This window comes from Phragmites australis, chromosome 2 (assembly GCF_958298935.1).
Source record: "Phragmites australis chromosome 2, lpPhrAust1.1, whole genome shotgun sequence".
NCBI classification, from domain to species: domain Eukaryota; kingdom Viridiplantae; phylum Streptophyta; class Magnoliopsida; order Poales; family Poaceae; genus Phragmites; species Phragmites australis.
Window position 1 is genome coordinate 29,779,397 of NC_084922.1, and position 12,712 is coordinate 29,792,108.

The window sequence follows — 12,712 nt, forward strand, 5'->3', positions numbered from 1 at the left end:
TTTAGTTCAACTTAATTAATTAATTAAAAAATTATCGTATATTGTCTGGTTAATTAGTTAAATTGAACTAGAGTGAATAAAAAATGGATCATGCCCATCCGTACATTTAACAACCACAATAGGCCCTGGTTCTATCCAAAAAAATATGAGACCGCCTACGCATACGCGCACGCAGGTAATCAGCTACCCTTGTCGTTAGTGCTGTATGATGGGACAAATTCCGCGTGTATGCGTTAACTCTGCACGTATATCCTACTTATATATATATACTACTTCATATCGCGGAAGGAAACGGAGACCATCCGAGGCCTCAGGCGCCTCCCCGCGACACGTGTCCCCGCAGCCGCGATCGAACGGACGCGGTCGAAGGAAACGAGCCCCGTGGCTCCCTCCACGCGTCCAGCGTGCGCGTCTCACGACGCGCCGCGTGCCCCGCGAAACGACGGTGGTCATCGGTCTCCACGGAAAAATCGAGCCCCAGCCCCGCGTTCTTATCCGGTCTCCGACCGGTCTCCACGGAAGAAATCGAGCGCCGCTCCTCTCCTGCCGGCCCACCGCCCCCGCCCTGCCCCGTCGCCCCTCCTCCGAGCCGCTGCCCCTATCACGCCTCGCCGGCTGCCTCCCCTCTTCCCGCGCCAGCCCCAGCCTCCGCTCCTCATCCCACCTCCTCTCGCCCCCGCGCATCGCCGTCTCCTCGTGCCCCACCCTGGCGGCCCACCGCCCCTGCCCAGCCCCGTCGCCCCTCATCCGAGGTCGCCGAGGTCACCAAGAAGTGCCGGACTGTGACATCCCTTCTCGAGCTCGCCGGAGCGGTGCCGGCAGTCGATAAGGGCACTGTTGAACAGATCTGAGCACGGGAGGAGCGAGAGGACGCGGCGGACCAGCACTCCACAACGCGGCGTCCAGTGCTGGGCGGTGCCCACTGGTGAGGACCCAACACCGTCGTCCAAAACCACTGCAACCGCCCAGGAACCAGCGGAGTCCACTCTGCCTAGGAACCAACGGCAGGCCGAGGCCGTGCGGGCGCTCAAGGCCGGCAGTGGCGCTTCCAAGGCCGAGGTGGACATGGTCGTTGAGGCCCTCAAGGTGCTCAAGGTCAAGGTCGGTGCCACCACGCGCCTACTCAGCAGTCCGTCCGCTTCGGCGGACTATTAACGCGGAAGGAATCCGCTACGGCGACCATGCTGTTACCCTCGCCCCCTCCGCTCCAGTGACCCAGCAATCACGTTTGGCGCCGTTGGCTCCACTTGTCGTCCCAGCCATCACGTCCGACTACGTCGGCTCCACTCGCCGCCGCGAGATCTGCCTCCTTCGCCGCCACCGCAGCCTTTAGCGCCTCCGACCCGGACGTCTCGAGCCCTGTCGATGAGTTGCTACGCCAAGTGCATGTGCGGTTTGAGGGGAAGCCGCGCGTCGCACCACCAGAGAGACCGTGCGCGTCGTCGCTGACGGCCGCGACTGCTGAGGAGGTCACCGAGCTGGTACAGCTGTAGCACCCAGCGAGCGCGGTGGACAGGTTCGTCGCCTGACCAATTCCCCATCGTGCGCTGAAACTCCTGTTGCCCACCGCTGGCCAAGCCGCGGCCCAGCTTGCCACCGGCGAGCTCTCAAATGCCGGCCGTCGTCGCCCTCTCTCTCTCTCGATTTGGATTGGTCAGCGCATGGAGGGTGTTACAGCCCAGACACGATGAACACTCGAGCGAAGCATAGCATCTCCAGTCTTCCTTCCCATTCCCAGCCAGCCAGCTCGCTCCCTCTCCTCTCTCCTTTCCTTCCGAAGAGAAGAGAAATGAAAGGGGGCTGCTTTGGGCAAGGAGAGTAGGCAGTGACGCCAGATCTGGGCCGAGGAGGGGGAGGCAGGCGCTGGCAGCAAGAGGAGATGCCGGAAGAGAGACGGTAAGATGAAGTCGTCGCTGCGGAGCCACCGCGGGTGAGCGACGGCGTCATCATCGACGCCATGCTACTCCCTCTGTGTCCTCAGCATTGTCAAGGCTAGATACTGCGCCACCCCCTTCGGTATGTGCCCAGTGACGACTCTGCTTTCTTGACCCATGTCGTGTGTTTGGGACCTGCCTTGCTCATGTTGCTTGCTGCTATGGGTGTGGCCACAGGCAAGGCTGAGGACCAACTCCAGGAGCGGATGAACTCCAGCATCAGGATGGAGACGGAGGAGTCCCCGGCCAGGATGCCAAGAGGTGACCGCTCACCCTGCTCTGCTTCCCAAATTGAGCTCCCAGAATTGCTATTTTCAAATTTGAAGTGCGATTTATTGTTCTTTTAGTAAGTTACAATATTCTGCATGACATATATACAGCTAGGAAGATAATATGAACAACCCTGGAGATAAGTTGTGCCCTTTCCAGCTTAGTTAGTGTTTCAAGGTAAGCATTCAGATAACTCAAGGTAAAAACTTCCTTCGGACTGACGTTCATATTTTGTTCCTATTCATTATATTTTTTATCTAGATTTTTTGCAAAATTTGTATCAAAGGGATACTGGTCAACACCATTATTCCAGGGCTCTAATGATAGAACCCTACCATTTAGCTTTCTTTGAGATCGACACCATACATGATTCTGTGACTAAGAATATTAAAGGCATGAATATAGTTGCAAGAGATCCACATGTATTTATCAACTATATTTCTAATTTTCATACATGAATAGCTAAAACACACTTAACGATCTGATTTGATTTGTTACTATGTATTATCACTGATGTTTCCATGGCATCTACCCAAGTTTACCCCAAGCATTTCCATTAAATTTAGGTTCTCGAAGATTTTTTTTATGCAAGCATTATCTAAGTTATCCAATTTGCTTTGGCCCATTGCTGGATGTCAAGAAAATAAGTTGTGGCTTGATACCATGGTACTTAACATGCACTTGATGCAAAAGAAAATCATATCCTCTTGGAGATGCCTATTCTAGATGTCCTGCGAAATCTGTTGAACCTAGGTACGATTCTTATGTATAAGGATTACAAAGTGTCTTTGTGTGTATTAACTTACTCATGTCTAATACTACAATCTCTTTATGTAGGTACCCTTTGCCTGTTGTATGGGTTGATCCTTTAGAATATGGAATAGATGATGCTACTACTGTTCAGTTTGTGTTCTTTGGGAATTTTGGCCAGCACCTGGAACGGATACAGCTTCTGATGCTTGTGGATACAACCGGAGTTTCATCTGGGTTTATATCGCCAGAAATAACAAGGTTCTATGGCCATAAATATATCTAAAGGGCTGGTGTTTCATATGGTTCTCTGTAGAGGGACATTATATCTTTTTAGATTAATTCTATCATAGCCATGGAAGTCCCGGTCCATGTTTTTCTGGTATAGTGCACTTACTTATTTCTGAATTTAGTTTCACAATATTGCTAGCACAAACAGATTCTGCATTCTCCTCCATATGAATGTTGCCATCTCGCTCTGATATATAAAAAAACTCTTTCAGTATATGGTTCATGCTTCTCGAGATTAATGTGAGATGAACTTTAATAGGGTTAACACTTGAGCTAGCATCACTGACCCATCCTGCAATTGCAAAGGCTGCTCCGCCGTTGGCACAACTTGCACTGATGGATTATCCTTTTCCTTGGTATTTCTTTGCTATAAAATTGCCAAGCGTTAGCTACATAGTTATTTCTCATTTACTTAATTTGTTTTCCTACGATGTTTGACCGCCTTGGTAGCCTATTTTTGCTTTGCCCTTTCCGGATCCCATCTCGATGTTAGGTTATGCGCCCAATTACTGTGCTTGCACTGCTCCATATCAGTTTCCAAATGCTTTCCAGTGTGCATGTTCAAAGTTCAAACTGATGTCGAGGAACTCAGGGAAATGACCAAGAGAACCGATTGTGCTACTGTTCCCTGGTGTGACAATCAAGAACTTTGAAGGTCCATCCATCGGGAGCCTGGAATTCGGAATATATTGTTGAGGCCTACAGTGATATTAGACATATCACTATGCATTGAATGTGTCGAGGAGATCAGATGATGTGGTTACGACAAGGCTCACTTAGCAAGGAAGTGCAACCTGTACATCGTACCCGAATGCGCCTATTCCAGAGGTCTGCTCTACAAAACAAGTGTATGTCCTATTGCCGTCGTTCGATTGGTATGTGCAATGCATTTTCAGATCTATGATGTATAAACTTAATTAAATCTATGACATATAAGCTCAATATGACCTGGTCGTTTCTTATTGGTTCCATTACAATTAGCTATATATTTGTGTCCTGCTCTGTCCCTCCCTCCCTCTCTCATATGTAATGTAATGTGCATCAACTTAGAGGTTCGCTCAACAAATGAAAAATTGCCCATGAAGAAAAAACCTACAGCCTTGTGTTCATTTTAGTACTTTCTTTTTTGCTTCACCTTGATAAATTATGTCTTTGTCACCCTGACATGCACGGGCGTGCTACGGGCGCGGCGTAGCGCGCCTGCCGTCCTAGTATATCATAAAGGCCAGGGATCGGCGAGCTCTCAGGTCTCTCCTTCGCTGTAGCTACCATTGCTAACGTGTGGGTTCCAACGCATTGTAGCAGCGCTGTGTACAACTGTATCTACTGTTCCAAGATATTTTTAAAAATAAAAATATATTTATTCTATTATAAAAAATAACAAAAAATATAAATCGCTCATCTATTCTCTCGAACACATGGGATTAGAAAAATCCAGCGTCTTACTGATAAACTCCAGTCGTCGAACAAAAAATTCTCGTGATCTCAATTTTTTTCTTTCAGATTAGTACTTTTTACTTGTTTTCTACAAAATAATTTTAGACACAAACACATATTCTGTGCTGCTATTCAATTACCTCTGTATGTAATTTTTCCTTTTGCACCTCTCTCATTTATTTTCTCGTACATATGAGACTAGAAAAATCTAACATCTTCCTCCGGAAACTCCAATCACCGACCAAAAAATCCTTGTGACCTCAATTTTTTTCAATTTAGTACTTGTATTAATCCTTACTAAGTACATGTTTCTTACGAAATAATAATTTTAGACAATAAACATGTATATATTATGCTACTATTCAATTATCTCTCCATGTCGTTTTCCTACCCGCACCTCCATTTGCATTATAGTATGAATGGACGAATCATAACAAGCCAATCTGGCTAGTATAGTCTAAACGAACCTCACCATCAGCTGACGTGTAAACCACAGCTACACTAAAGGGAGTGTCGCTTTTAAATGGGACAGGAATAATTGTAGAAGTCATCCATAGTGAATACTGCATCGCACTAGATTGCACTTTGCCACTGGCTGGGCAGGCTGACAAATCAGTTCACATCGTTATCATACACACACTTGGTCCTAGAATATGAAACCGTGAGACAGAGACAGGCCTTCTAGTGGGCCTGCTGGATCCCCTCAAATGGGCCGACGTCGTAAGGCCCAAGGCCTCCGTGGCGCGGGCCCACGGCGTACCACTCGCAGGCGACATGCTAAAGAACAGAGAACTGCTCCAGCGTTTTTCCTGTCGTCCTGTACTGGAAGGGGCACAGCGGACGTCCAGCTTTACGTGACGTGACCAAAGCAGAGGATCCGAGTCCGCATGGTTCGCCTGCGGGCATCGATAACACTGTAGGCCGCAATTCATACCTGCATGTGAAATACTTGACATGAACATGCAAGATTTTGACCGTGGGGTAGATTGGCAATGGAGGTACGCGCGCCATTGCTGGGACATGCATGCTTGAATGGTTATTCCGTTGGGCTAGTTCTTCGACCTAACTTCTTAAAATTGGATTTATGACGTGTCAGCCCAGAGGCTTCACAAGCCTATCTGGCTAGCATCATGCTTCCGTGTATTTTTCGGTCTAAGCGATGGATCACCGAGGGAGTCTGTTGTTTCTCCCAGATGTGACAGACGAAACATGACACGAAAATGTCTGGACCGAAAGAGGAACCAAACTCCAAAACCGTCATCTCACCATATGCTATCAACCCACTTGCACTTGTTTCTTCTCATGAGCACACATCAGATCAACAAAAGACGACAGCCAGGCCGGCGATGGTTGGTGCATCACCGGCAGCGCCACCATGGATCTTGCTCTGCGCGCTAGGTGCCCTGCCGCTCTGCGGTGGGTCTGGCGAGCTCTGGAGCGGGCCTTTCTAGGTCCGCGGAGGTTGGGGGCACGCCCTGCACGTGCAGGCCCTCGAGTTTTTTTATTTATATATATATTTTAATTAAAAATTTAAATAAATAGAATTTTTTAGAAAAATTGTAAAATTAGACGTCTAAGAGGGTTGCAGCCCTTCTCGAAGGCGGTTAGGTCTCCTTACTGCCTCCTAAGAGAACGGTGGTTTAACCGCCTGCTCAGAGGGCTACAGCGACCTGCTCGACCGCGTCGAGATGGCTGCCCGCCCGCCTCCCCCTTTCTCTATAAAAGGGCGAAAATTGAGGGTAAATCCTCATTTTAATCAAAAAAAAAGAAAGCTCTGAAGAGGGAGGAGAGGAGAGGAAGAGAGCGCGGCGAAGCCCTACTGCATTTGATCCGCAGATTTGAAGATCACTTTTCGGTAAGTTCTTGTATACTTTTTATTGTTGTTAATAAGTACAGTAGCACTATATGACATAGGGTTTAGATATGTATGACCTAGGATTTAGAAAATGCTGTATTTAGTAGAAAATTATCAATATTACTTACGATATGGTAGGATAGCAATTAAATACAGAATATTATTTGTAGTATGGTAGTTTTGAATATGTAGATTGTACAGAGTAATAATTGTAGGGCAGCATTGTGTGACATAGGAACTAGCACTGTATGATAACGGTATGACTTAGGATTTAGGTTTAGAAAATGCTAGTTTACTGTGAATATTAATTCGGACATGGTATGATAGCTATTAAATGTAGATTGTATATATTAATATTTGTAGGTAAGCTTGGTTAGGGGTATTATTGACGGCGAGAATTCAGACCTAATCAACGAACCGATAACCGGTCGGTTTACACGGTTACCGACTGCATTTAACGATTTATTGATCGATGTTAACGATAACTAAATTGACATAAATTCGAACAAATTGGTCATAAATTGACTGTATTACAGCAGTAACTGACCACATTACTTGAATTTCGGTAAAGTTCAAGGAATATCAAAAAAAAAATCAGAAAAAAATATGGCATGAGACTTGTTATGTTTTGTTTGATCAGGAAATGTTTTGGCATGACCTTTACTATATTTTGGATATTTTCAAGGAAACAAATAAATACTAATAACAATACGAGCATGACCATATAATTGTTTCATCGAACATATGCATACATTATATAAGTAGCACCTTAAATTAATAAATGTGTCGAATATCATGGTATGTAAATAAAAGTAGTTGCAGAAAGTAAATTATCATCACCTTCAGTACCACTAGCTTCTAACGGGGGACGATTAAATTCGCCCACCGTGCCTCTCCTCTTTCTTCTCCCTCTCCGCCTCACTGCGTCACCGGCCGCCATTTCCCCTCTTCAGGAAATATCCCTGCGCGCCCCGGACGGCCTCCGCTTCTCCCGCTCTCTCCTTTCTCTCTCGCTCTCTCTCCGTCCATGCTCGCGCGCTCATGCAGCGTGACTTTCGTGCCCTGCCCGTGCGTGGACGGCGCAGAGCGCCCACACCACGGGAAACACGATGGGTGCCGCCCCACCGCCTTGCCGCTGCGCTATTCGTTGATGTCCACCCGACGTCACGTGCTCACCGCTTCACTGCTCTCTCTTCCTCTATAAATAGCGCATCTCGCCCCCCCCCCCTCCTTTCCTTTTCCTTGCTTTCACTGCCGCCACTGCCATTGCACACCATCGTAGCTCACCGTCATTGATCCGTTGTCCACAAGCCGTCGAGGAGCTCTAGGGCCACGCTGCCGTCCTAGTGCCACTCTCCGTTGGCTAGAAGCCTGACGGGAGACCGTCTGAGCAAGAGCCGAGCAGAACCGTAGCCACCCCTTCGATGAGTTTCCGACCACCACTATGTCAGTCGCCGTCTCCGAGCGTGGTGCGTACTCCAGACCCCTAGCACTCCCTCGAAGGTAGCTGGTTGCCGCCCCCGTACCTCCTTTTTGTGTAGCCAAACGCCGCCATGCTTAAGGCCTTCTGTCGCTATCGGAGGATGAACTCCTCGAGCGGGGATCCTGAGGGACCCCATTTGAGATTCGGCCGAGGGGGGGGGTGATTCTGAATCTACCTCGTACGTGGATTTAATGCGAATATGTGAGATGTAGGCGGGATGGATGATCGACTGCTAGTGGGAGTAAATGCTCGAGGGATTTTAGACAGGTTCGGGCCGCACGGAGCGTAATATCCTACTCTTGTGTGTATGCTATTAATGCTTTGGGAATGCCTCTCTCTGGATCTCTGTATTACAAGGTTTTTTTTGTCTAAGTCTAGAGCTTCGGTCTTCAAGTGCCGACCTCTAACTGTGTGCTAGAGCTTCTTCTTCTTCGATTCGTTCTGGCTCATCTTTCTCCGGAGTGTACCCCCCTTTTATCCTGTTCGGAGAGGTTTGGCGTGCCCAGAAAGGAGGGCACGAGTTCCCATGAGCCATAAATGGAAAGCAACCATCATGGAGCTGCAGTTTGACGTGACAAGGGGTTGAAAATACGCCCTCGGCCAGTCCTGTCGCCCATTACGCCAACTTTAGCAGGTGCAGCAGGGGGGCCCACCGGGCAGCCACCGAGCAACCTTGCATGCCCGCCCGGTCAGAGCAGGTCTGACACAGCAGGGTGACAGGCGATATGCCTCGAGCCCAGCGATGATATCTTCAAGCCGCGTAGGGTGACGTGCGATGGGACCCGTCGCATTAAATGTCCCCACGCCTTCCCGCCAGGCGGTGGCAGGGACTGACGTACTCAGTACGACAGGCGTGGGGGGAGTGGTTGTAAGTGACAGGCCACGCTCCCTCTTAAATGCAGCATCGGGTCTCTCACCAATTGACACCTCACAGCTGAGCCCTTGTGGGGTCCACCGGCAAGAGGCTTCTCAGGTCCTCGAGGAGCTCTGGGTGCTCGGGGACTACTGTTTATAGCCCCGAGCGCCCTCTCCCGGATATGTCTCTTCTCGGGTCCTTGGGGAACTACAGGTACTCGGGGACCACTGTTCATGGCCCCGAGCACCCCTCCCGGAACTGGCTCTTCTCGGGTCCTTGGGGAACTACGGGTACTCGGGGACCACTGTTCATGGCCCCGAGCACCCCTCCCGGAACTGTGTCTTCTCGGGTCCTCGGGGAACTACGGGTACTCGGGGACCACTGTTCATGGCCCCGAGCACCCCTTCCAGAACTGGGTCTTCTCGGGCCTCGGGGAGATGGTCTCTAGGGGAAGGCGCCACGTGGCATTTGCTGTCCTGGCCTCGGGACTCGGGGACCCCTGGTTCCCATGTCACCAACAGCAGCCTCTGGGCCCATCAGCAGGCGATGGCCCAGAGACTGCGGATGGGGCCCTATTTCTTCGAGGTTGATCACAGCATCGGTGCCACATGGCTTGTCATCAGGCGCCAAACCCTTGCGGTCTTTGCAGTCTTTTTGGCCCAGGCTCTTGGTACAACCCAGGTGGGAAACCGAAAGGACGCGTGCCCTTCCGACTTCCGAGGGGAGTGATAACGAGGAGGGAGGCGCTTGTGGCAACCGCGCGGATCGAGGGTGGCGTGCCTAGCAACCGCGCGGATCGAGAGAGATGCGCCTCACAAATTGCACCGAGGAATGTGCCGTTTGAATTCCCCACGATATATAAAAAGGAGAGGGGCAACGAACCGTTACCCCCACGCCATTCTTGCGGTTGCCATCCTCTGCCTTCGTCTTCCTTGCGCACCGGGAGCTCTCTCTTCAGCCCACGGCGCACCTTGCTTCTAGCCTCTCCCAGCACACTCCCCACCCCAAAAAATGCCGAGGGCAGGAAGCGGCCGCCGGGACGCGTCAAGCTCCAACAGCGTCCTGCCGAAGTCCCGCCTCATGAATGAGGAGGGGGCAGAGAAGGTCCGCAAGTTGATGGTCCCCGCTGGTCAGCGGGAGACGTCGGTAGTGACGTCGGCCAACTTTTCGCCCTCCGCGCGCAGGCCGGGGCGGATCGTAATCTTTGTCTCTTTCGTCACCGCCGGGTTGGTGCCGCCGTTCTCGACGTTCCTCCTGCAAGTGCTGGACACGTTCGACGTCCAGCTGGCCCACCTGAGTCCGAACTCAGTGGTCATCCAGGCGATCTTCGCCCACTTCTGTGAGATGTTTGTGGGAGTGCCGCCGTTGGTCGCGCTCTTCCGGCACTTCTTCATTCTTCGAGCGGCCGGGAAGAATAAGGGATCTGACGAGGTGGAGGTTGTCGGCTGCTGCAACTTCCGCCTGCGGGAGGGACTCGACGACGTCTACATCCCGCAAGTGTTGCACGACAAATGGGACGACCGGCACCGGGATTGGGTCTACGTCGACGTCAGTCCCGATGACTACCTCTCATTGCCCCAAACATCGGCGGAGCCCCACAGGCCGATCTGGGAAGCGGCCCTTGCGGAGGATGAGCGCATGAGCCCGGTGCTGAACCGCATCGAAGACCTGCGCTGGGCGGGGCTTACCTCGCTAATGGTGGTCGCCAATTACCTGCGTCGCCGTCTGGCCCCTCTGTGGGAGCGTGCTCGCTTCGCCTGGATGTACACCGGCCCGGGCGACTTGACGAGGACCTGCATCGGCGAGGAGGGGGACCTCGATGAGGGGGCCCTAGCAACCCTGCTGAAGGTGGTGACCGGCATCGACGACCTCGCTCGGGTGGTCCTGCCACGCGAGGAGCTGGCGCTTTGCGCAGACCCGGGCCGGGCGGCTCTGCACGCGTCAATGCTAGCCTTCGACGCCTAGGGGCTGGTGGACCGTCTGGGGCGTCGGGACCCCGGGACTATACAGATCCCCAGGGTGGATGACAACGGAGGGTGGGGTGCCACCGCCGAGGACAGCAGGCCGGCGACCCGAGGCGACAAGGGGAAGCGTCCCCGGACGTACATCCCTCAGCCATCCTCATCCTCATCGCCGTCACCTCCGCGACAACGGCCGGCAGTAGGCGGCGCGACGGCGGGCAGCCGAGGCGGCCAGTCTTTGGGAGCGGACTCCGGGATGGAGGCTGAATCTAGGGCGCAGCAACCCGGGGGCCAGAGCCCGGCTAGCAGTGCAACAGCTGGCGACCGGACCGACCAGCCTTCGGAGGCAGGCTCCAGGGTGGCCGCCGGGGCCGGCCCACGACGGTCCAAGGGCCAGAGCCCTCCCCCAAAAAGGAGGAGGGCAGAGCCCAGGCCTGAGCCAAAGCCGCAGAGCCGAGATTTCTGGATCCCGTAGTCCCGATGGCAGTACCGTGGGCCCAAAACCACGTAAGCTCCCTTTCTGTCTCGAGCACATTTTGCCCGGATTTTGGCTAGTTACTAACCTGTTCTTGTTTCAGGCCACCCAAGGACTCTGCCGGAGGCCAGAAGCCCCCGGAACAGCCGAGGCCAGCCCCTGTCCCTGGGCCGAGAACACCGGCGGACCCTGAGCCGAAGGCTCCAACCAGCTCTGAGCCAAGAGCCCCGGCCGGTCCCGAGCAGAGAGCCCTGGCCGACCCTGCCCCGAGCCCTCCGAGGAAGGAGCGAATGGCCGCAGGGGAGGTGGTCGCAACAAGGGCAGTGCCGACGCGGCCGCCGTCGGGGTCCCCGAGTGCCTCTGCAGAGAGGGCTCGCCCCCGGCCGTCTTCTGGCCAGGCCCCGGAACCCCTCGCCGAGGTGCTGGGAAGCGCCCGGGAGGTCATCGGGTGGCTCTAAGCGGCCATTGCGGCAGAGTGGTCCAAGCTCGAACAAGAGCGTGTTGCCCTAATCGATGAGAGGGTCCGGCTGGAGGAGGCCTGAAAGCTGTTGAAGACCCGCATAGCCTTGGCGCACGCGGCCTACGAGAAGTCCATGCGTGAGGTGGTCGAGGAGCGGGAGGCACTGGAGGTGGCCCGCGATTAGGCCGTTGCCACGCTGGAGAAGGCCAGCCGCTTGGAGCAGCTCACAGCGGAGCGTGACCAGGCGTCGACGAGGTGCGCCGCAGAGCTGCTCGCTCACGAGCGGCAGGTGGTTTCTCAGGAGGAGGCGGCCAGCAAAAGGGAGGAGGTCGTGTGGTCTGCCCGGGCGGACTTGTCCTTCCAGAATGACAAGCTCGAGCGCGGCCGTGCCGATGTCCTCCGCTGGGAGGAGCAAGTCGCGCTACGCGAGATAGACGTCGACATAACGTCACTGGCACTTGACGCCCAGGAGCAGCAGATCGCGCGGCGGGAGGCGGATGCCGACTTGGCATCGTCAGCACTCACCACCCGGGAGGAGCTGGTCGCCAAGCTGGAGACCGACCTGGCTGCCCAAGAGCAGGCCGTCAAGGCCCGGGCCGAGCAGCTGGAGCGAGCCCAGACCGAGGCGGCCGCCCAATGCCGTAAGGTCTCGACTATGAGGGGCATCCCTATCAGCGCCGCCGACGGCACCAGCCTCGAGGCCCGGCTGAAGAATGCCGAGGACGAGCTCGAGATCATCCTCTCAGAGCGGACGAACGTGAAGCTGATGATGCGGGACATCCTTCAGCAGGCATGGGACTCCGTGGAGGCAGCCGGGCTTGGGCGCGTGTTCGTGGGTGACCAGTCGCTGGATAAGGAGTCCCATGCCTGCTGCCGAGACCCCGCCTTCCCGTTGGAGCCAGCCCGGCAGGGCGTGGTTGAGGCAGAGGAAGCCGCCGCC

At 53.3% G+C, this 12,712-nt stretch overlaps 1 long non-coding RNA gene across 4 annotated transcripts; it reads left to right on the plus strand.

The window, feature by feature from the left end:
* Positions 1-473: 473 nt before the first annotated feature.
* On the plus strand, positions 474-4,342 carry LOC133908278 (uncharacterized). 4 transcript variants are annotated; one of them, XR_009908178.1, is made up of 5 exons: positions 474-2,016; positions 2,112-2,195; positions 2,315-2,403; positions 2,771-2,957; positions 3,042-4,342. It is a non-coding gene; the product is annotated as an uncharacterized LOC133908278 (long non-coding RNA). The 4 variants fall into 4 exon arrangements; XR_009908181.1 differs by having other exon boundaries at positions 2,315-2,381; XR_009908179.1 differs by lacking the exon at positions 2,771-2,957.
* Positions 4,343-12,712: the final 8,370 nt, after the last annotated feature.